The following is a 22,210-nucleotide window of genomic DNA, read 5'->3' as shown; positions in this document are numbered from 1 at the left end:
GATCTCACTGCTCTATCATATTCAGTTTATGAATATACCAAATTTATTTGTCCAGCCTTCTGCTGACTTCTTCTGTAGACATCAAAACATATTATAAAGCTACTGTGAGACAGTATGATATTTATACAAGGATAGACAAACTAATCAACAGAACCAAACAGAGAGCTTAGAAACAGGCCCACACAAGATGGTAACTTGGTATCTAACAAAAGTAAATTGCAGATCTGTGGGGAAAAGATGAACTATAGTAACTGGCACTGAGACAACTGATTATCCTTAAAAGGAATCCTACCTTATACTGCATATTCACAAGAGCAAATTTCAGATGGTTTAAAAACTGTGAAAAGCAAACCTCTAAAATTTTAAAAAGACAGTATAAGAGAATATCTTCATGACTTTCAGTTAGAAAAAAAAATATTTTTGACAACACAAAGCGTGTCAACCATAAAGAAAGATTGATAAATTCTATCTAACTAAAAGTAAGAAAATCTTTTCATCAAAGAATACCATAAAGAAAATAAATGGAGAAGCCACAATTCTCAGAAGATATTTAGAATGCATTTATCTATTTCTTATTAAGGATTTCTTTTTTAATTATAGTCCTATCTTCCCTGAAATAGTCACTACTTGATTACCTTACTCTTACTGTGTCTTTGTCTAGTTCTTCCTAGTGCTCTGAAAATTAGGGACTCCATAAAAGGGAACCCTCTTGCACTGTTGGTGGGAATGTAAATTGATACAGCCACTATGGAGAACAGTATGGAGGTTCCTTAGAAAACTAAAAATAGAACTACCATATGACCCAGCAATCCCACTATTGGGCATATACCCTGAGAAAACCATAATTCAAAAAGAGTCATGTACCACAATGTTCATTGCAGCACTATTTACAATAGCCAGAACATGGAAGCAACCTAAGTGTCCATCGACAGATGAATGGATAAAGAAGATGTGGCACATATATACAATGGAATATTACTCAGCCATAAAAAGAAACGAAATTGAGTTATCTGTAGTGAGGTGGATGGACCTAGAGTCTGTCATACAGAGTGAAGTAAGTCAGAAAGAGAAAAACAAATACCGTATGCTAACACATATATATGGAATCTAAAAAAAAAAAAAGGTTCTGAAGAACCTAGGGGCAGGACAGGAATAAAGATGCAGACGTAGAGAATGGACTTGAGGACACAGGGAGGGGGAAGGGTAAGCTGGGACGAAGTAAGAGAGTGGCATGGACATATATCCACTACCAAATGTAAAATAGATAGCTAGTGGGAAGCAGTCGCATAGCACAGGGAGATCAGCTCTGTGCTTTGTGACCACCTAGAGGGGTGGGATAGGGAGGGTGGAAGGGGGACACGAGGGAGGGGATATGGGGATATATGTATACTGTATACGTATAGCTGATTCACTTTGTTATACAGCAGAAACTAACACACCATTGTAAAGCAATTATACTCCAATAAAGATGTAAAAAAAAAAAAAAAAAAAAAGAAAATTAGGGACTCCATAAACACTTCTGACTAACAGACTTTTATTTTAGGCTGTCTTCTGTTTCAGTGCATGTAAAATTTTACCTTGCTTTAAACAAAGGCTACTAACTATAGGTGGCATTGTTGTAGCATAGATCATGTTCTCAATTACCTGTATGACAGCAAAGAGTGATACTAGTAAAACTTCATTTAAGTTTTTTAATTCAATTGAACCAGAAGGTCATTGACACTTCAGTAATTGCTATTGAAAAGCATTTGGCTAAAAGAAAAACACACACACACATATATACACGAAATAAATTGTGACATAATCTGTAGTACAGATTATTCGTTTTAAAAGAATTGCCTACTTCTTGTTACAAGATCATTATTGAAATTATTTTACCTAATAAAAATTTTAATGATTCTGAAACAATAGTCAAACATGACATAATTTATACAGCCCAACTAAAGAAAATTGTCAGTGCTTCCTACTGTCTTTTTGACCACAAACAGAAAGTCCAATTTTTAAGCTTTGTTCTAGTTTTAAACTATGGAATAAACACAAGGGAATGAAAAGAACAAGAGAGGAAGGAAGTGGTTTGCAAGAATCTGGGGGAGCAGCCTTCTTAGTATAGATGGGCAGCGCACAGCGTGTTGTCCAAGTGCTGCTGAATGTGGATGACCAGCCTCTTTCCTCCCAACTAGGGATGTCTGGGAAAGTCTTTGACTTTTCCTGATTTCTTCTCTGTTTTCAATCCAAGAAGACAGGGCTTAGTATTGCTAAGTACCTAAAATTCCCTTGTCTGTAAATGTTTAAAAACGTGTTCCCACCTAAAAGCATGGCAGAGAGAGGGGTGTGAATGCACATCTCAGACTAGATATTTAATCTGTCAAGTCTGGCATCTGTCATGTCATCCATTAAATCTTAAGTTCCCACAACTAGGAACCTTCCTATTTTTGGTTTTGATTTTTTGTTTGCTTGGTTTTTTTGTGTGTTTTTGTTTTTGTTTTTTTTTTTTGCTAAACACAAAAAAGTCATTGTTAGGCTAATAAATGCTTTCATTAAAAAACAAAGCCATACAGCAACATGGATGGACCTAGAGATGATCATACTAAGTGAAATAAGTCAGACAGAGAAAGACAAATATGCTATCTCTTATATGTGGAATCTAAAAAAATGATACAAAGGAACTTATTTACAAAACAGAAACAGACACACAGACATAGAAAACAAACTTATGGTTATCAAAGGGGAGAGGAGGGGAGGGATAAATTAGGAGTTCGGGATTAGCAGATACAAACTACTATATATAAAATAAGTAAACAACAAGGTCCTACTGTATAGCATGGAGAACTATACTCAATATCTTGTAACAAACTACAATGGAAAAGAATCTGAAGAATAATATATAGATATGTATAACTGAATCACTTAGCTGTACACCTGAAACTAACACAACATTGCAAATCAAATATACTTCAATTAAAAAAAAAAAAGAAGCCGGCACAATACCAGAGTGTATGAATAGAAGTACGTTATTTAAGGAATCACTGAAATCTTATCATTTGAAAGTTTCTTTTTAAAGACACTCTATTTTAGGTCTATATAACCAATATTATACATTGAAAACTTGGAGCTCAGAAAAGAAGTGTGAAAATAAACACAGGTGTGGAAAACAGCAACTGAGAAAACATATACATTAGTATGACAAGATGGTGATAAGCCAGAGGAAAAACTAGGTAGAATCTCACTCTTCTCACAAACAGATGGTGGTTCCTGATATTGTGAAAACAACTTGGGGTTTGAAAACACAAACACCGGAGTGTGAGAGCCATCTGTCCATCTGTGTCATGGACCAGCCATGTGATCGTGAACAAGTTCTATCCTCTCTCTGGGCTGCTTTATGAGAGGACAGGAAATAATGTTCAACCCTCCAAGCTATCGGAAGATTCAATGAGATGACATAGTTAAAACACGTTGTAAACTGTAAGTCACGACGTAAATGTGATTCATCTATTTAAAGAATAATTATCAAAACAGATTCCCCCCAAGGAAAGAACAGAGGAAATGGGCTTATTAAATTATAGCAAGAGGAATTTCTATTAGGCAGCAGGAAAAGCATCCTGACTGTGACACTGATTGTGAGAGGGAACAGAGTTACTTTCGAGGTAAAACCACCACTGCTTGAGAGAATTAAAACACACTTGCCTGGAGATAAAGGGATAGAGTATGTGACACCTTCTGGTGCCACCTCGGTTACAAGTTGAGCTCAAAGTTAATAAAATTCCTTATCCAGTTCAGTTGTCTAAAGTCAGTCTTCTACCAGGTTTCCTGGGACCCGAAAGAATCTAACTGCATCAAACTGTGTAATTCTAAAGCATGTGCTCGCTCCCTCTTGTAAAAGTTGAATGAAGATCTGTCTGTCCCCCTCTATTATCCCCAAGTAAAGCATTTTTAAATGAGCCACCAACCTATAAAAGTAATTGGATGGAATTTTGCCAAATATTAAACATGCAGGGCTGTCCTTAGGGCAATCCAGGGAAGAGGAGAATCATCTTGCTCTCTGATCCTTCCCACAAGGGACATGAAGGGCCCACTCTGGGCAGGGTTCTATGGTAAGTGCTAGGAAGACAGAGGAAAAGCTAAAGCAGACAGTCTCTGCCCTCAAGGAGCGCCAGTGCAGTGGGAGAGGCAGACATTACTCAAAGCCACATTCTTGAAAATAAGTGCCTTGAAAGTCTACAGTAAAGGGATTTGACCAACTCAGAGCACCCAAGTAGGGTCACCTAAGGATGTGAAGAAGCAGCAGATAACTGAGGTCACAGTGAGTATTAACTAGCAAACATAGGACTTGGAGATTTCTAAGCAGAGAGAAGAGCATGTGCAAAGGTCCTGTGACAAAAGGAAAATGATGAGTCCAAGCATCTCAAAGCAAGCAGCTGGGTAGATGCACAGGGCAGGGAGCCTGGGGTGAAATGAGGTGAGAGAAGTGGGTAGGGCCAGACCAGACCAGGACTCTTAGGCCATGTTCAGGATTTTGGCCTTTATCCTTAGAACAAGGTGAAGCCACTGGTACAGTGGAGGTTAAGAGAGAAACAGATCACAGGAGCTAAGAATTCCTTGTGGAAGAGATAAGGAATGGCCTTAACTGCTTTGTGATGAAATGGAGGGAGGCTCAAAAACCACTGGATGGTTCCTCAAGTCACCAGCACTCTTATCTCCCCCCAGAGTGGACCATGTGGCCTGATCATCTCGATTTTTGTACCCCATGGGCAGCTCTGCTGAGCAAGTCATTTGTCTCCCACCCACAGAAACTGAATGATGGGCCCTGGGGAGTTTAGGTGCTGGCAGTACCTGATGGAACATACATGTGGAATGAATGAGGATACAGAGGGGTGAGGGGGACAGCTGGCACTGAATGTGAGTCAGTACATGTCTACCTAACCCTGAAGGTAGATCTGGAAGGAAATACTGTCATCCAAACTTACTCCTTTCTGCTCCAGATAATGACTCTCTCTATTAAAAATGTCCCTACTATTAGTAGTTCTGTATTTATAAAAGGAGAAGAGAAGAAAAAAACTCTGGCAGGGAAATAATACCAAAATGTATGATCCACAGAGGTGGTGGGAAGATATAATGTTATTTTACATATTTGATATAGAGCCTAAATTAAGCCATAGAAAAGAGGCCATGAATCTTGAAAGCCTCATTAACAAGCCTCCCTAAACCTCAAATACAGAAAAACACATTTCATAAACAAAGACCCAATAGGATTTTAATAGTACAATGAATTTCACAGACGTCTGCACTAATCACATTTCATTACATTTTTTTTCAAAAGAAATTCCATTTGATGGAGAGTCAGATTTTGAAAGAGGGTACAAAATACATTTTAGGAAGCTGATTTTTTGACTGACCGTGAAAATGCAAGTCAAATTTGCTATGAACACATCAGATATTATGCAACTGAAAAGCTGCACATATGCTTTCCCCCCCACTCTTCAGATTCATTGTGTCCGGGTCAGTGTCCTAAGTCTCTAAGGATACATCTTTCCTCTAAACCATCCCCAACAGCAGGAAACTCAGACCTCAGTTAGAGCTGTCAACACCTCAGGTGTTCTATGACCCTGGATGCCTTTCAACAGTAGCATGCATTTTCAACGTGTAGATGAGTTTTCTAATGCAAATGTCCATCTATTCATTACCTGATTTGGATGAAGACACTCGAGCGCGAATGCCATCACCACAATAACCTTATACCTAGAAAGAGAGATACATTTATCTACTACCACCCTTAGACCAGAGCAAGAGGAGCTTTTATCTGGGCCCTGCACTTTAGCGGCCCCTTCTCTGGCTGTCCTCTTCTCTACAGTATGAGAAGTCTATAGGGCAGGAGGATGTGTCTCCCTAGGGCCCATGTTCCACCTCTAGACCCTCGAAGTCTTGGGATTCTGGATTCCCTTACCCCAATGTTCCTAAGGTTACTTTAGGCTGGGATCCATCCTCACAGTGGCTGAGTGTTCTGCCAATGGTACGTTTCTGGGCCCAAGGGGAGGCCAAAGAGCAGCTATTTTAAAGGGATATGATTGTGTCGACTGGAGTATCCATTCATTTGAAGACAAGGCACCTTGAAATGCTGGAAGAAGCTGGAGGTGGGAAAAGGAGGAGGTCGGGATAGAGGTTGGGGGCTGAGACACAGTTCTTGTCATGTTGCCATGTTCTGGGGCAGTACTCCAAGAAATCTGTGGGTTCTATACTAGAACTTGGCCTTTCAGGTCATTCTGAACAGTGCTTCTCAAAGTTCAGTGTGCTAACAAAGTACCTGGAGGTCTTATTAAACGTAGATTCTAACTCAGTAAACCTGAGGTCGAGCCCGAAAGTCTGTACTTCTAATAAGCTCTGAGATGATACTGACGCTGCTGGCATGTGGACCACAATTTAAGTAAAAAGGATTGTGAAGGTATATTTCTCAAGATAGAACAATAGAAGATGTTTTATTTGACTACTTATTAACTTGATTTGTAGCTTTCAAACAATTGTGGTACATGGGCCTCCATTTGTACTCTTGTCCTAGCCCAGAAAATGCTAGAGACAGGCCTGCATTTCCTCTTTCATCGGTGACCCGCAGATTTCATAGAAATCTCATCATAGGGGAAGAGCTAGGATGAAGAACAAAAAGTCTCCACCGAGGATTAACTGCTTCTAATAGCTGTGCTTCAAACAATGCACCAGCGAGTTGCCCAGGCTGCCCACAGTTTCTATTCTCATGCTGTGAACAATGTGAGGATTCACCCTTCCTTGGTTATCTTCACTCTTCACAAGCCCTTGGCTCCGTCTCTACTTCGCAGTAGTCATCTTGCAAATAGAAACCGGGAGAACGAGATCAGAGAGTAGTTGCCACTCCTATGGGAAGATGTATGCCTTCCATGGGTGTAGGCTCACGCGTGAGGTAGATACCTAGCTGCCCTGAGATACAGTCTCCTTCCTTGCCCTTCCTCTCTCACGTGCTCAAGATTCTGGCTCTGGTTTCCTCATTCCAGCATTTTCCTGAGTCCCCAGGAATGAGCATGGGATGTCTCTCTTTTTACTGAGTTCTTTGATTTCTTTTTATCAGAGTTTTGTAGTTTTCCTCACAGAGTTCTTGTACATAGTATGTTAGATTTCTACCTAAGTATTTCATTTTGGGGGATGCTAAGGTAAATGGTATTGCCATCCACTTTTTTTTTTTCTGCAAGGAATCTGCTTCTTCTACTTTTACTCTTCAAGTCCTCTTCTTAGGCTAACCCCTAATGAACCTTCAGATCTCAGACTGCCTGTCATTTTGAGAAATCTTTCTTAAGCACATACTTAATCATTCACTCAATCTCTCATGCATTCATTTAACAAATATATTTAAAATTTCTACCACGTGCCAGTTGTTATTCTAAGCTCTGGGGATAAGTTAGAAACATAAAGTTCTCTACCCTCGTAGAACATAGTCTAATGGGAAGGGGGCAAAACAAACAAACGTAAACATAAAAAAATCTCTTTGATAGCAGTAACCCACTTGTTGAGATACTCATTAAATAACGAATGAAGGAATGTTGAATTCCCTTATGAAGACCAAGGAACTTTATTTTTGGTTAGACTTTTCCTTCAACAAATAAAAAAAAAAAAAAAAAGAGGATCTCTTTTATGTTTCTATTGACTGTAGCCCCTGAACTAATTCAATGATGAGTGTACATTCAGTGCTTAAGAAATACTTAAATAATTGATTGACTAGTGTTTCAGGAAGCACATTTTAGACTACTGGCTCTTCTATAGAAACGTGTAAACAAGAATGTTAAATCTGAAACGGAGAATGCCTTTCAAAACTGACATGTGTGGATTCCTTTGAATCTGAAGGGAAGGAGCATGGGCACATAAAAGAACCACCACTTTCTTTATTTCAAATTAAAATGTATCCTATTCCCTACCCCAGATTCTAATTTGAACAGCTACAATCTATAGCCTTTCACCAAAATCAGGTTCAATCGATCAGGTTCAAAAATCATCACTGATGGTGATTTTTAATTTAATCCTTAGGGTATTGCGTTCATCAGAAAAATACTGGGAACCACTAGTAGAAACGTTATTGAAGCCACCAAAAGTTTTACTATCAACTGGAAAATCCACGCATAAAAATGAAGATGAGAAAATGCATCACTAAAAATCTAATGTGCAGTTGGCTAAATGATAAACCAATTTGAAGTAGTGAATTCTAATTGAAAAACGGCATGACAAAGTATTTTCCCATTAAAACAGGAATTTCCTAAAGGCATTTTCAATTATTTATCATGCTTCAGTAAAAAGCTTCACACATCCTAACGGCACAGTGTCTTCTTCAACTTTGCCTACTGATCGAATTTTTAGCACAACGACACCTAGCTCGGATGACTTTAAAAATTATATGCCAATGACCTTGACAATGTTCTTTAATTTTTATGAGGTTCTTTTTTTCTCTCTCTCTACAGTCCTCACACCTAACTGCACAGATGCTTTTAACTTGATAATCTAATTATTACCTTATGAGTGTTAATATTTTTAACCTTATCAGGGCTTATCTGCATCCCAGGAACTCACAGCTCACTGGACTTTACTGGACAAGTGGAGTATTTGGAAATTTTGACCATCTAAAAGGACATTTTAGATGAAGGACTATCTCCCTTTGAAGTTCACAAATATTTGAATGTCCTTTCAATTGCTTAGATAACTTACTCTTCTCAAAATCAGGGCAGAGGTGACTGCTGGGAGTTAAAATTGTGGATTCCAAGCCTACAGGGAAGGGAATATATTTGGAACATAATACCCTGTTGGTGCTCAATAAATGTTTATTAATGAGCCCCATTTTTTGACCCAGGCATGGAGAATAAATCCAAGGAAGGAAGATTATGCAAATAGACAGAAAGGTCACCCAGCCCTACATGGGGGTGTGGCCCAGGGTGAGGGCAGAACCAAGTCATTCAGGTGACAGGACATTTTCCTGGGTGTACAGCGGTGACCCTGGCAACCCCCATTCCAAGAGTTATCTATTCCATTATAAAATAATGTAGAAAACATTTTAGTCAGAGGCTGCAAAAATTGCTGTTCGAGGGAAAAACAACCACAACAAAAATAAACAACGGTCTCTTCTCATAAGAGTTTAAAGAGATTCTTGGGCCAGAAGACTCTTGATGGAGAATGGAGAGTGAAAAGAATCAAAACATGACCTATAAGAATTATTAGTAATTCACTCTTATCCACTGACTCTTGGAAACCCACTGGCCATTGTAATTAGCCCACATTGTAAACCTGCAGGAGAGGGGAGAGCTCTCATGAAGCCAGGCTTCAAAACACCTTTTCAGAGAACAGATTTATCCTGAAAGTGACATGTTAGGAAGAATTACAAGGACTGGGAATTCACACAATGCAAACTGATGACTATGGGCAAGGACCACTCCAAAGGCAAAACTTACAAAACGATATCACCTTCTCTGATATAAAACAGAAAAGGCTTGAAACAGTTACCAAAATGCCTTATAAGATTCTTATGTTCTTCCTCTCTAGTACTGCAGAGAAGAATGTCTGTATGATTTGACATCAGTCATTAGCCATTTAAAATTATCGTTTTTAATCTAGTAAGTAAAACAGAAATCTGCTATGGTTTATTTTAATAAAATATTTATGATCTTCAGGAAAAGAGCTAAATAGCTCTGATCTGAAAGTGAACAATGAAACTGAACTAAATTGATATCTCCCCAGTAGGACACCCAGCTCAAAACACACACGCATAAAAGATCATCATGTCTCAACTAAAATGTTTAAACTATATTTTGCAGACTTTCTCTTCTTTTAATTGAAATCTTATCTGAGGTGGAGATTACCTCTTTTCCTTCAGCTACGCTCACGTTCTCTAGCCTGAAGGCCCATAACTTGTGAATTATTAAACAATCATATTTGTAGCAGCAAACTGATTTTTGAGAGAATCCATATTGATTGAGATATTCCAGACTAATGATTTGAGGTTAAGGTATTTAGATATTATTACCTCTGATGAACTCAATTGGTAGGACTTTTCTTCTATTTATATTATTTTCTATTAATAGATCGTCCAACTTGCTCTTCAGCCTTGGATCCATCCATCAGACCAATAAATGTGGCCAGTTGACTTTTGCAAGTACCAAAGCACTTGATATGCTAAAACAATGCCAGTTGTCCACATCCGTAAAAGACTGTAACTGTGATTGGTTAGTCAGCTGGTCAGCAACCTATCAGGGGTTGAAGTCATATTTTTAATTGTTGGTTAGGTTAATTAGTCTTGCTCTATTCCAGTAATTCAGACGGCATCTCTAAGCCGCAAATAATGGCCAATGGGTTGGTTACACAAGAGTCAGTGGATAAGAGTGAAGTGGCCAAAACTGGGTTAATTAATCGCTAGTTACCAGAAAAAAAAGAATGCTAAGTGCATGGCCAAATGTTCTTCTCTGTAGGTCAGCACCTCTCTCTTCATACACAAAAGATTATATATTTTCAATACTATAATAACTCCTAACAACAGTATTTGAGATATTTTGCACTGACTCAGCTCCTCAAAGGACCCTCTGGATAACTGAAATGCTGGAACCCCATAAGCTACGGTCCCAGCACTTAATAAGGAAAATGATCTTTATGAGAGCAATTCTGCAGGAGATGAGTTTAAGTGTCTGCTCTGCCGTTGACAGGCTATATAAAGCTGGCCAGAGTACTTAACATCACAGGGCCTCTGTTAGTCCGAAAGATGAATGAATACCTACTGCATGAATATCTACTGATAATATAAATAAAAGCATTTTAGTTTTTAAAATACAGTCCAATGCACATATACATTTTTGTTGTTATAGTTGATATCAGAGTGAGAAATTGTTTAAGGTTTTGATGGTTGTGGAATGAGAGTCTGCAATTCAAAGGTTTTCTTTCTCTCCGACCTCACATCTAAACCATCACCACGTCCTGTTGGCACTACCTTCAAAGTATATCCAGAGACCCCCCCCAACCACTTCCCCCACCACCTCCATGTGGACCTCAAGGGTCCTAGCCACTGTCACCACTCCCCGCATTGTAACAGTGGCCTCCTAGTGAGTTTCTCGGTCTCTGCCCTCGTTTCTCTAAACAGCTGCTGGAAGGATCCTTTATAAATGTCAGATCATGTCATTCCCCTCCTCAGAATCCTGTAATTGGCTTCATCTCATTCAGAGTACAAGCCATAGCCATGACAGTGACCTAAATGACCACGGAGCCCCGCCCCCATGTCTCCCTTGACACCCCCTCTCACTGTTCTCCCCTCAGTTCCCTTCACTTCAGTCCCATCGCTGTTCTTGCTTTGCTGGAACACGCCAGGCACCACCCTTCCTCAGAATGTTTGCATCTGCTCTTCCCACCACCTGAAATCACCCCTCCCAGCCATCCACATAACCGCTCCCTCAGTGGCTTCAGGTCTTTTTGCAAAGGTCACCTCAGTGGAGTCTTCCCTGACCACCCTATGTAAATTCAAATCCCAACCCTCCTCCCCTCACTCTATTCTTTTCCATTGAACACACTGTCTGCTATCTTTCCTTAGTTCTCTTTCTTACTAGAATGTAAGCTCTATGCCAGCAGAGACTCTGTCTCTCACATTCACTGTTCTGTACCCGGAACAGTGCTGGATCAATAAATACATGTTGAAGAATACAAGAAAAGAAAGAAAAAAAGAAGGGACGGATTCCAAATCCAGCTCTGCCTTCTAACAACATTCTTTTTTTTTTACTGAAGTACAGCTGATTTACAATGTTGTGTTAGTTTCTGCTGTACAGCAAAGTGATTCAGTTATACATACATAGATATATATATACTTTTTCATATTCTTTTCCATTATGGTTTATTACAGGATATTGACTATAGTTCCATGTGTTACACAGTAGGGCTTTGTTGTTTATTTAGTTTATATATAGAAGTTTGTATCTGCTAATCCCAAACTCCTAATTTATCCCTTCCACACCCCCTTTCGCCTTTGGTAACCATAAGTTCCTAACAACATCCTTGTTTCTCATGAGCCAGCAGGCCTATGAAAGAACCAGTCAACATATGGCTAGTTTTTAATGCACTATATGATCAGTGCATTCTCCAAAACTCTGTTGCCGTGACTGTTCCCACCCCACTGGTTATAAACCCCAGCGTGACTCTTGAGCTTAAAGTGCAAAGGAATTATTACTGCAATTGCAATCATTATCATTAACATTTCTGTTTATTTAAAGAAAAAAGTAACTTCCATCTATGTTCATCTTTCCAAAAATTGCTAATTGACTTGAGCCTCTGAAATTCCTGATTTGACAATAACCTGAACTTGACCCTTGCCGATAATTCCTTTTTCCAAAGAGAAAAAGAACAGCCGTAAAAATATTTCAACATTCTGTAAACTGAGATTCATAATAGTTCTATTCCTAAACCACATATACATTACTCTCCAAATCATGGTAAAGAATAAAAGAGCTGGTTTATAATTTTTTAAACAGAAAAATGGGCAGCAGCACTTTAAAACTTCTCAGTTGGAAAGGGATATTTTTGGTCAATGATCTATTTTTATTTCTGCTCTGCTGTTTCTCCAGGAGTCCAATGACAAGGACCTGTCCTTCAAAGTTGTAGTCTGTGGGCACAGAATTAGCATTTTCAATTACTTTCCCTGGACGAGGTACACAGGTCTCTTTCCCTTCCCACCCCCCATCATTCTCTTTCTCTTTTCTCTCCCCTCCTAGGACAGGGAGGGCAGTTTCTGGGTTACCCTTCCTTTTTTTTTTTCCAGAATTTTCTCAGCAGGCTACCAACATACTTTAAAAAGTAATTTATAGTTTTGTGGGGTTTTTTTCCCAAGAAGATAAGACGTGCAGATAGGATTTAAACACCATATGATATTTGCTTAAACTATCAAGACTATCTGTTTTAGTTAACAAATTTGTGTCATTCTTAGTCAGCAGATGTATATTTTTGTTCCTCCTACCGATTCTGCAGCACAGCTAGGTAATTATCGTCTTGGAATCTTGGGTAATATACTCAGAACAGTTGCCCTTACAGACATATTTAATAAAAACAAACATTGAGTGGGGACTCAGAAATGAGACCGGATTACTTTGTCACCCAAGGAATAATCATTGTTCTACATTCTTCTTTCCATACCCTTTTACCACCTTTTTAATACAACAGTATGATCAGATCAAGGGCAGATTTGGAAAGGGGGAGACAAAAAAGGCAACTTCTGTTTAATTTTGGGTAAAGGCAAGATCCCAAAGGAAGCAAACCAGAAAGCACAGAAAGCCTGGAGCAAGGGTTGAGCTCAGGTGATGGAAGCCATAAATTCTCCTATAGTGATGTGCTTGTCCTGCAATTCGGTGGAGGATCTTGGAGGGGGCCTTCCTTTATTCTGGCTCTGCTCTCTACTGAGTCAGAGAAATCAATGATTCTCAGACACGGTGGAAATACGCATTGGTCATTAAAAAGGCACACACAGAATTCTGAAACTACTCACTTCAATACTCAACCTTTCTGTATCCTGCTGCTCCAGTTTTAAGCCTTGAGGGGAGATACCAGAGACACAGAGGTCTGGGATCTAGTCTCTTTGACTACAAAGAGCCATCCTTAACCTAAGAGATTCAAAACAGGCAACTGATGGAATAACGAGGATATCTCAATATGAAAGCACCACGTTTGCTGAGCATCTACTGTATGCCATCCCCTGTAAGATTCTTTACATATTCCATTTCAAGGAGCAGACTCCTGGGACAGATCACCTTAACCTCCTACCCCAAAAGCTCAACATCAAATCATCTTACCCTACAACAAATATTGCAAAAAGGACTGCTCTCCATGAGAGAGCCAACCATCTTTTGGAAGTTCGTTGGCTCTGCAGTTCTCGCAGGGATGAAATCTACTTCAGAGCATGTCTTGCAATTTATCTAACACCAACTAATAGAAACATCCAATCCAAGTTACTTGGAAAAGGGTAACCAACAAAATTGCTAGTGCTAATACAAAAAAGTATGAAGAAATTGTTAGGTACTGAAGATGTACAAATATGCAAAATAAAAATCACTTTAATAACTATAAATTAATACTCACTTTAAGCTATATAAGTATCCCTCAGTACATCCAAGGAGCAAATGCTCGTAAAAAGGCATGTACGTGTGTGTGTGTATACCACACACATATTACTCTCCTCCCCCATCCACTCCAACACTCCCAGCTTAAAATAAAAAGAAGTTGGAAAGAAACTAGGATGCTACTCCTTGAGGCTGTAAATGCTTAAGCTATTGGCTGAATCGCTAAACCATGTCAGTGCCATTGGCTGTTTCATTAAGCTTACCTTTGGCTGTTGTAACCTTCATAACCCAGCGTCTCCACTGGTCTGACATTTACACAGCAATATCTTTTTAAAGCAATAGCCTTCAGTGTTAAACACCTCTTAATTATGGGCTCATTGAACAAAGGTAGCATTCATCTCTTCATTTCACAAAGACAGGCAATGGCAGCGTTGGTGGCAATTTTTATTTGTAGGAACCTAACTGCCACATAGACTCACTTTTATTACTCTTCAATAATGAGCTTTGTGTTTTGTTTTGTGCTTAAACGATGGATTGGACTCACATGAATCTGTCTTTCTTCCTTATTACTCTTATGACTTTCATAAGGAAGGAGAGTGTGTAGGCACGTCCCATTCTGTATCCTGCCTTAAATCAAGTGCACTAGGGGGGAAATAAGTGAATGTGGAGCTACCCCCTCTCTCTATTAGATTAATCACGGTGGACCCCAGAGTATATAGTATCTAGAGTGAAGATGGAATCATTATCTGTCCTATACTATGTTCAGTACTTTTTACATTTATATTCATAAAAGGGTTAAAGGCAATGGAATGTCATCTCTTTTTCTTTTACATCTGTTTCTTGTACTGTTTAGAGAAATTCTAGGAATACTATTGAAGCAAGTATGCATTATTGGCTTAAATGTTTTTTAGGAGACACTTTCTTTGCCATCCTCCAGACTGGTGCATTTCCTCTGCCTCCTGCTAGGGAACTGGATCTTATCTGTCAAGCTCATAGGAGTCAAGTTCTAATGCAACCTAATGACATTAGGAGGAAAAATTCTTACAAATTAAAGAGTACACAAACAAATTTTCCAGTGAGGATTATGCTTTTTAACCTAAGGAATGAGGTGGGCTAGTTTTTTTGTTTGTTTGGTTTTGGTTTTGTTTTTAATTTTTTGGCCGCACTGAGAGACATGTGGAATCTTACATCCTCGACCAGGGATCGAACCCATGTCTCCTGCAATGGAAGCATAGAACTGCTGGACCACCAGGGAAGTCCAAAGTGGACTCGTTTTTTAAAGAAATTTTTAGCGACACTTATAGCTTTGATTTTACTTTATATTTGCAAAGCACTTTTTCAAACTCTTCTACATAGAATGTGAGAGCTGAAAAAGTCCTCAAAAGCTGAGAGTAAGTACAAGGCCAAGGTCCCACAGCTGGCTGGCACCTCTGCATCCAGCCTTCCTTCTTTCATGAACTATTTATTATGCCAGGTATTTGCAACCTCCTGACTTGCTGGGTGAGAATAATCAACCAAATGGAGGAATGAGGGGACCGAGACACTAGGGAAGTCAAGTCATTTGCCTAAAACAAGGGATGGCAAGGCTATGAAGTCGGCCCAAATCTGCCTCTCCCATCTTCCATCCTCCCATCCCCCACCTGCTTTTTAAAGTAAAGTTCTGCTGGGACTCGGCCAAGCTCATTCATTTACATACTTACCTAAGGCCGCTTTTGCACTACAATGGCAGAGCTGAATAGAAACAGAAAACTTTTACCATCTGGCCTTCACAGAACAAGTGTGCTAGTTGCCAGCCAGTTAAGAGTTAAACTTGGTATTCAAACCCACATCTTCCAACTCTTCTCACACAGGGAATAAAATGGCATCCATTCATATGTGCTACCCTAATTTTACCAGGATCAAGAAAGATCTCCTGGACATCGTGGGCTCAGCTCTGCAAAGGCACATCCAATATCCATCTTTTAATCTTTACCCACAGTTCGGACCCGTGGCCAGCCTCACGTTGGGCTCAGTTCCCCAACGCTGTGTGCAAGGCTACTAACTGCCGATCTCTTTGATGACAGGGCAGAAAGAGCCATCCTGGTGCGTGAACTCCAAGCTGCTTCCCTAATGTACAGGTACCTTGTATTAAAAAGGAATTTTTTTCTGTGTAGCCAGTGATGAAGTGAGACCTGTGGGTCACTTGGGCTCCTTGAAGAAGTCCAAAGTCTTTTTCCTTTATTGTCTTCTCTCCTCCCTCTTTTTCTGGTGCTGATTAGGCTATGTGTTTAAAGAGGTGAAACATTCAGCGGGGGTAAAGGCCACAGTGACCAAGTACACAAGGGCTGGAGCCTCTTTTCCTTTACTGGTTAGGTCTGAAGAGCCAGCCCACCTTAGAGAAGAGAAGTCACTTCCCTGCTCTCTCTCGCTTCCTCTCCCCCTTCCCTCCTTCCTTTTCTCCTGGGAGCTAGCCAGGTATACTCAAGATGTAGTTTAGACTGGCTTAACTTTGACAACAGAAAAGCCCCTCTAGCACTCCCCTTTCTCTGGCACTATCTCCTCCGGCCCCAGCTCCTCAGATCATGGTGGGGACGTACCGCACGGGCCTCTCCTTGAAGGTGGTAAATGTGTGATTCAGGACTGGCCTTATGGACAATCAGCCTCTCCTCTGGACTTCCCAGAGTTCTGCTTTGGGATCTGGCACCACACATACATCCCAATACAGTATTACTTAGTCCCACTAGCCTGTGATTTGCCAGGCATAAGTATCACTTGGGGTTCTCAAGAGATGGAAAGCTCGGTCAAAGCCAGATTCTTAGATTCTTGGGTCTTCTGGTCATGATATCAGAGAGACAATATATTGTACAGTAGTGGAGCCAGAACTTCCAGATTCAAAGTCCAGAACCAGCCACTTAGCAGCCACTTGGCAAATCACTCAAACTCTGTGCCTCTGTTTCCTCATCTGGAAAATGGAGACAATAAGAGTCCCTACCTCATAGGAGTGTTGTGAAAACTAAATGGGTAATAGGTGTAAAGTACTCAGAACTATGACTGGCCCCATAATAAGAACTATAATAAATGTTTCATAATTGGGAGGAAAATTGAAATTTTATTTTAGAGGAAAACTGTTACCAACACATTACACATAGTCAGCTGTCCAATTTCAGAGAAAGGCTTAATAGTGATTTAATACACATGCATGTGTTTCACTGAGGCCCTACTTCTTTTTAAAGTAATTCCTAGAATTACTCCAGAACCAAACAATCCAGTATTTGAAATGGGTATCTCCCAAGGGAAGCTTCTAAAACATCACTTTGCTAAACCTGAGGACTTTTCCATACAAAACTATTATTTCCCCTTCTTTTCTTTCCACGCACTTAAAGTCTAACTTTCTAGTCCCAAACCTCTTCTTTCATGAAGTCCTTTTAATAACCCCATCTATCGGCTACTAAACCCTATTCTGTCTTGCTTGTTGGTGTAATACTAATGCTTGCCCTCTGTGTTACGCCACCACGCATGGAATGATAACCTTGCTTAGTAAAATTCACTAGCTATGACCTCCATGTCTGCTGATGGCTCTTGTTCAAACACAGCCCTGTTGCCTAACTTTGAGTCGTGGGTGTTCAACTGCCTTACAGATACCTCCAGATACATGTCCCAAAGGAAGCGCAAACCAGACCAAATTAAACGCGCAATCTTTAACCCAAATCTGTTCCATTTTTTATAACCCTCATAAAATTAATGACTTTTTAGGGAAAATATTAAGATTCTAAGCTTCCTGAAGGCAAAGACTCAGTTTTACGTTTTTGTTTCCCCAGTGCCTACTGCAGTGACCAACACAAGTAGGTGAGCAAGAAAGATTTAATGGTACTGAAGGGGAAAAAATGGCAAGATATTTAACCATACAGAACAATCAGCTTTTGTTGATTTTCCTTTAAACATGATTAGCTATCTCCAAAGTTAAATTGCAACTGAAAATAAAACATCTTGATATATACAGATAGAGAATTCCATTATACGTACGCTCTAAGCCAAGCTTCCTATAAGACTTTACGGGCTCCCCAAATTTCGAAAGGGCACACAAGGCCCTATTGTTATTGAGGATAATGATGATCGGAATTATAACGATAGTGACCACTGATTAAGCACTAACCACCTGCCAAGTGCTGTGCTAGATGCTCCCCTATATTCTTTGCTTTACCAAGCAGGTCACTGCATCATGGCACCTCCTTCCTCAGAGCCTTCCCCTCATCACCACGTCTAAAGTGGCACCACTTGAATGTAAATTGGTGCAGCCACTGTGGAGAACAGTACGGAAGTTCCTTAAAAAACTAAAAATAAAACTACCATATGATCCAGCAATCCCACTCCTGGGCATATATCTGGAGAAAACTCTAACTGGAAAAGATACATGCACCCCAATGTCCATAGCAGCACTATTTACAATAGCCAAGACATGGAAGCAACCTAAGTGTTCATCAACAGATGAATGGATACAGAAAATGTGGCATATATATATATATATATATATATATACATACACACACACACACACACACACACACACACACACACACACACACTGGAATACTACTCGGCCATAAAAAAGAATGAAATAATGTCATTTGCAGCAACATGGATGGACCTAGAGATTATCATACTAAGTGAAGTAAGTCAGACACAGAAAGGCAAATATTATATGATATCCCTTATGTGTAGAGTCTAAAAATAATACAAATGAACTTATTTACAAAACAGAAACAGACTCACAGACATAGAAAACAAACTTATGGTTACCAAAGAGGAAGGAGGGGAGAGATAAATTGGGAGTTTGGGATTAGCAGATACACATCACTGTATATATTATAAAATAAACAACAATTTACCATATAGCACAGGGAACTATATTCAATATCTCGTAAGAACCTACAATGAAAAAGAATCTGAAAAAAATATGTATGTATAACTGAATTACTTTGCTGTACATCTGAAACTAACACAATATTGTAAATCAACTCTACTTCAATAAAAAAATTAATGGCTTACTAATTTTTTTTCAAACCAGAAATCAACCTTCAGTTCCTCCCATCTCCTCTTTCCTCATATCTAATGAATGACCAGTCTCTTTGAAGAGTGCTTAAGCATATCCCACCACTCCAACTCTGCAGGCAGCATACCAGTTCACACCCACATAATCTTATCCAAGACTATTCCAACAGACTCCAGTCTTGACCACTCCCCCAACCCTTCAATCCATCATCCAAGGCACTGCTTCCCTAACCTCAACTGGACCACTCCTCCAGAGTCTCACATGGCTTCAGTGGTATCCCTCACTCCTCCAGGTACACCCACAGCCCATTGCATGGTACACAATGTCAATGCCAAGTCTGCCTGTTAAGTGAACAGTCTTGGCTCACTCTCTTGCCTTCACTCAGCCATCTTCCATTTTGTACCCCAGCTCGATAGAACCAGTACAGTTTCCAAAACATCGCCAGTGCTCTCCTGTCTTTACACCTGTTCTTCTCTCGTTCTCTAATGCCTTTTCTCACCTTGTCCATAGGAGAACTATTCTTAATCTATAAAGTCTCAGCTCAAATGTTATGTATTTGCTTCCTTTCCTGACTATACTATGTGTTGAGTACCTAGTAAGATCTACCCAGATAACATGCTAGTCACTGGTTATATAGCCACGCCCAGGAAAGCAATTCCCAAAGATGAGCTGACTTTTCCTCCATGCCAACCCTGGCCCCGACGCACCTTTCCATTACAGTGGGAACGGCATTACGCTGGAGTTACAGGTGTGTCTGTCTTTCCACTCTACCATAAGCACAATATTCGGTAAAACGTATGTTGAAAGAATGAAAAAGTACACTATGTCCCTTTGACTAATCTGTCCTCTGGTTTCATTGGATTTCTCCAAGGACATAATCGAATACAAGGCACAGTGGTCAACAGTAGAGGCTTTGGTGTCAGACAATCTCAGTTCCAAATTTGGTTCCACTACTCATTAGCTATGTGACCTTGGGCAGGCTACTTATCTTCTATAAAGTAGAGACAATTCTGGTACCCTACTTCATAGGACAGCCTCACGACAGGTAAATAACTCAAAACAGTACCTGGCACGAAATCAACTCTTCAATAAATGTTAACTATTATGATTTTACATTGAATACTACACACCTACATATATAAGACACAACAAATTGTGGAAATAAACAGAAATTAATCTCTTAGTTCAAGTAGCCACTTACTCCACAATTTTTTACCTCCCATATGATTTCCAATTGGCTTGAACCTAAAGAGTTAAACATACAGACACACAAGCATTTTTCCCACTAAGGCTTGTCATCTGAGGATGAGGGTCGGGGAAGGCAATGCTGCTGGTTATGGATGTTAAATCAACAATTTTTTCTTACAACAAACCCCTGGCACCCTGTTCTCACCATGTCACGGCCTGTGACGACTTAGTGTCTCCCAAGCATGACCAAGCGATTAGCGGGGCTGTGTCTGTGCATCTCAACAGTAATGGGAGCTCTCTTTCCATTTGGCGTGTATGGAAGCCTGAGCGCTTCACTGCCTCGTGCATTTTCAGCTTGATGAATTCATTATTCTCCATATTTTTCTCCTCCCTCCTTCAGAGAAAAGCTCTCCCTAAAAATGCCAGGATTTTGCCCCAGTTTTAAGAAAACGGGTGTCTTTTTTTTAAACATGCAACCTTGACAGCAAGTCTGCAACAGCTTAGCTACACCCAGTACCACTTGAAGAAGAAGAAGAAGACAGTGAAATGTTAAATTCTTTAATACAAACCCCACAGTATCGCCTTTCGCTGGAGAGAAAACACGCAGGTGTCAGTTGGGTATTTTCTAAGAAAAGAGTGTTTTTTCAGCTCTGAAAAGGGACAAGGCTAAAGTTATTTGTCCTAGGTGGGCAACGATATGCTGGTCTCAACAGAAGACCTGAGAACTTATCTCCCACTGTTTGCTTTTTTTTATCCCCCATAAACAAAGCCCTCCCCCACTCCCCCCGCCATACCTGGAGTGTATCCTTCCCCACTCCGGCCATACAGAGAGTTTCGGCTCATCCCGATGCTGTACTCATGGGCAGGGATGCAACTGAAGGGTGACAAGGGCAGTTTCTGCAGAGCTGTGGTTTTATAAAGTGCTTTCAGGAGAAAAGGGAAAGAAAGGAAATTATCCTAATGGAATAAAATCGTAGAGAGCAGAAGAACACCTTACTTAAAACCGATCTGTGGCTTGCAAACTTATTCTTTTCAGCCATATGACGGGCTTTCAGTAGCAAGAGAATGTAGGAGAGAACTCTATTCCACCATAAGCAACAGACAAAGAGGCTCTGCTGATATTTCTGAATCAAGACCTGGAGTTTAATGAGCAATAAGGACTCTGTTTTTATAATGGGTGACATCACATGCACTGGCCTTTCCAGTGACCTGCAGATGCCTAGGTCACAATCATCATCAATTCTACCTTCACACACACAAGATAACATGAGCCATCAGAGAACTGCATTTAAGGGCATTAGGAAAATAGTTACAAGCACTGGCCCAGGAGTCAGGCCACCTGAGTCTGAAACCTGACCAGTGCAGGGACCTTACATAGGTTGTTTAATTCTCTAAACCTCAGCTTCCTTATCTGTAAAATGGGAATGCTACTACACACTTGGTATGTAACCTGGTGATAAAATAAAGTAACACATGAAATACGCTTAGCACTTATTTAGCTATTATTAAAATTAGTATCAAACCCAGTGGTATTGTTTTTTGTTGTTGTTGTTGTTGGTAATTTCCTGATATATCTTCAAATATCTCCTTTCTCAGGTATCATAGATCTTTCTGGATGGAAAATTTTGTTGTTGTTAACTAAAAGTTTTATTTTACCCAAATATGAATAAAATAATGCCTCTCTAGTGGATAGACATCCATTTTTTAAAGAATCTAAAAGAATTACCAACTCCAAAAAAGTTGGTAATATATGACAGCAGTGCTTTTTGCAACAAATACCAGACTGTGACAAAAATACTTCCTTCTATAAAATAATGTCAAAGAGATCCTGCCTGCTAGTTGGGTTTCTTACACAGAGCCAAGCCTTATCCCCCAGAAGGTGAAAATATCCCAAATGGTTATCTCCTCCACTAGG

At 39.8% G+C, this 22,210-nt stretch overlaps 1 protein-coding gene across 3 annotated transcripts in view; it reads right to left on the bottom strand.

Moving 5' to 3' along the window:
* Positions 1 to 22,210, bottom strand: part of ESRRG (estrogen related receptor gamma) — a 624,815-nt gene that overhangs the window by 455,333 nt on the left and 147,272 nt on the right. For 2 of the 3 annotated variants that reach the window (XM_036841532.1, XM_036841523.1), the window contains exon 2: positions 21,090 to 21,218. The exons of the other annotated variant lie outside the window; for it this stretch is intronic. The gene's annotated coding sequence lies outside the window, so the exon portion shown is untranslated. The remainder of the gene's footprint in view (positions 1 to 21,089; positions 21,219 to 22,210) is intronic. 3 annotated transcript variants of the gene reach the window in all.

Source organism: Balaenoptera musculus, chromosome 1 (genome assembly GCF_009873245.2).
Source record: "Balaenoptera musculus isolate JJ_BM4_2016_0621 chromosome 1, mBalMus1.pri.v3, whole genome shotgun sequence".
In the NCBI taxonomy this organism is placed as follows: domain Eukaryota; kingdom Metazoa; phylum Chordata; class Mammalia; order Artiodactyla; family Balaenopteridae; genus Balaenoptera; species Balaenoptera musculus.
Note: the sequence above shows the minus strand (reverse complement) of the source record. Positions and strands in the feature narration are given on the sequence as shown.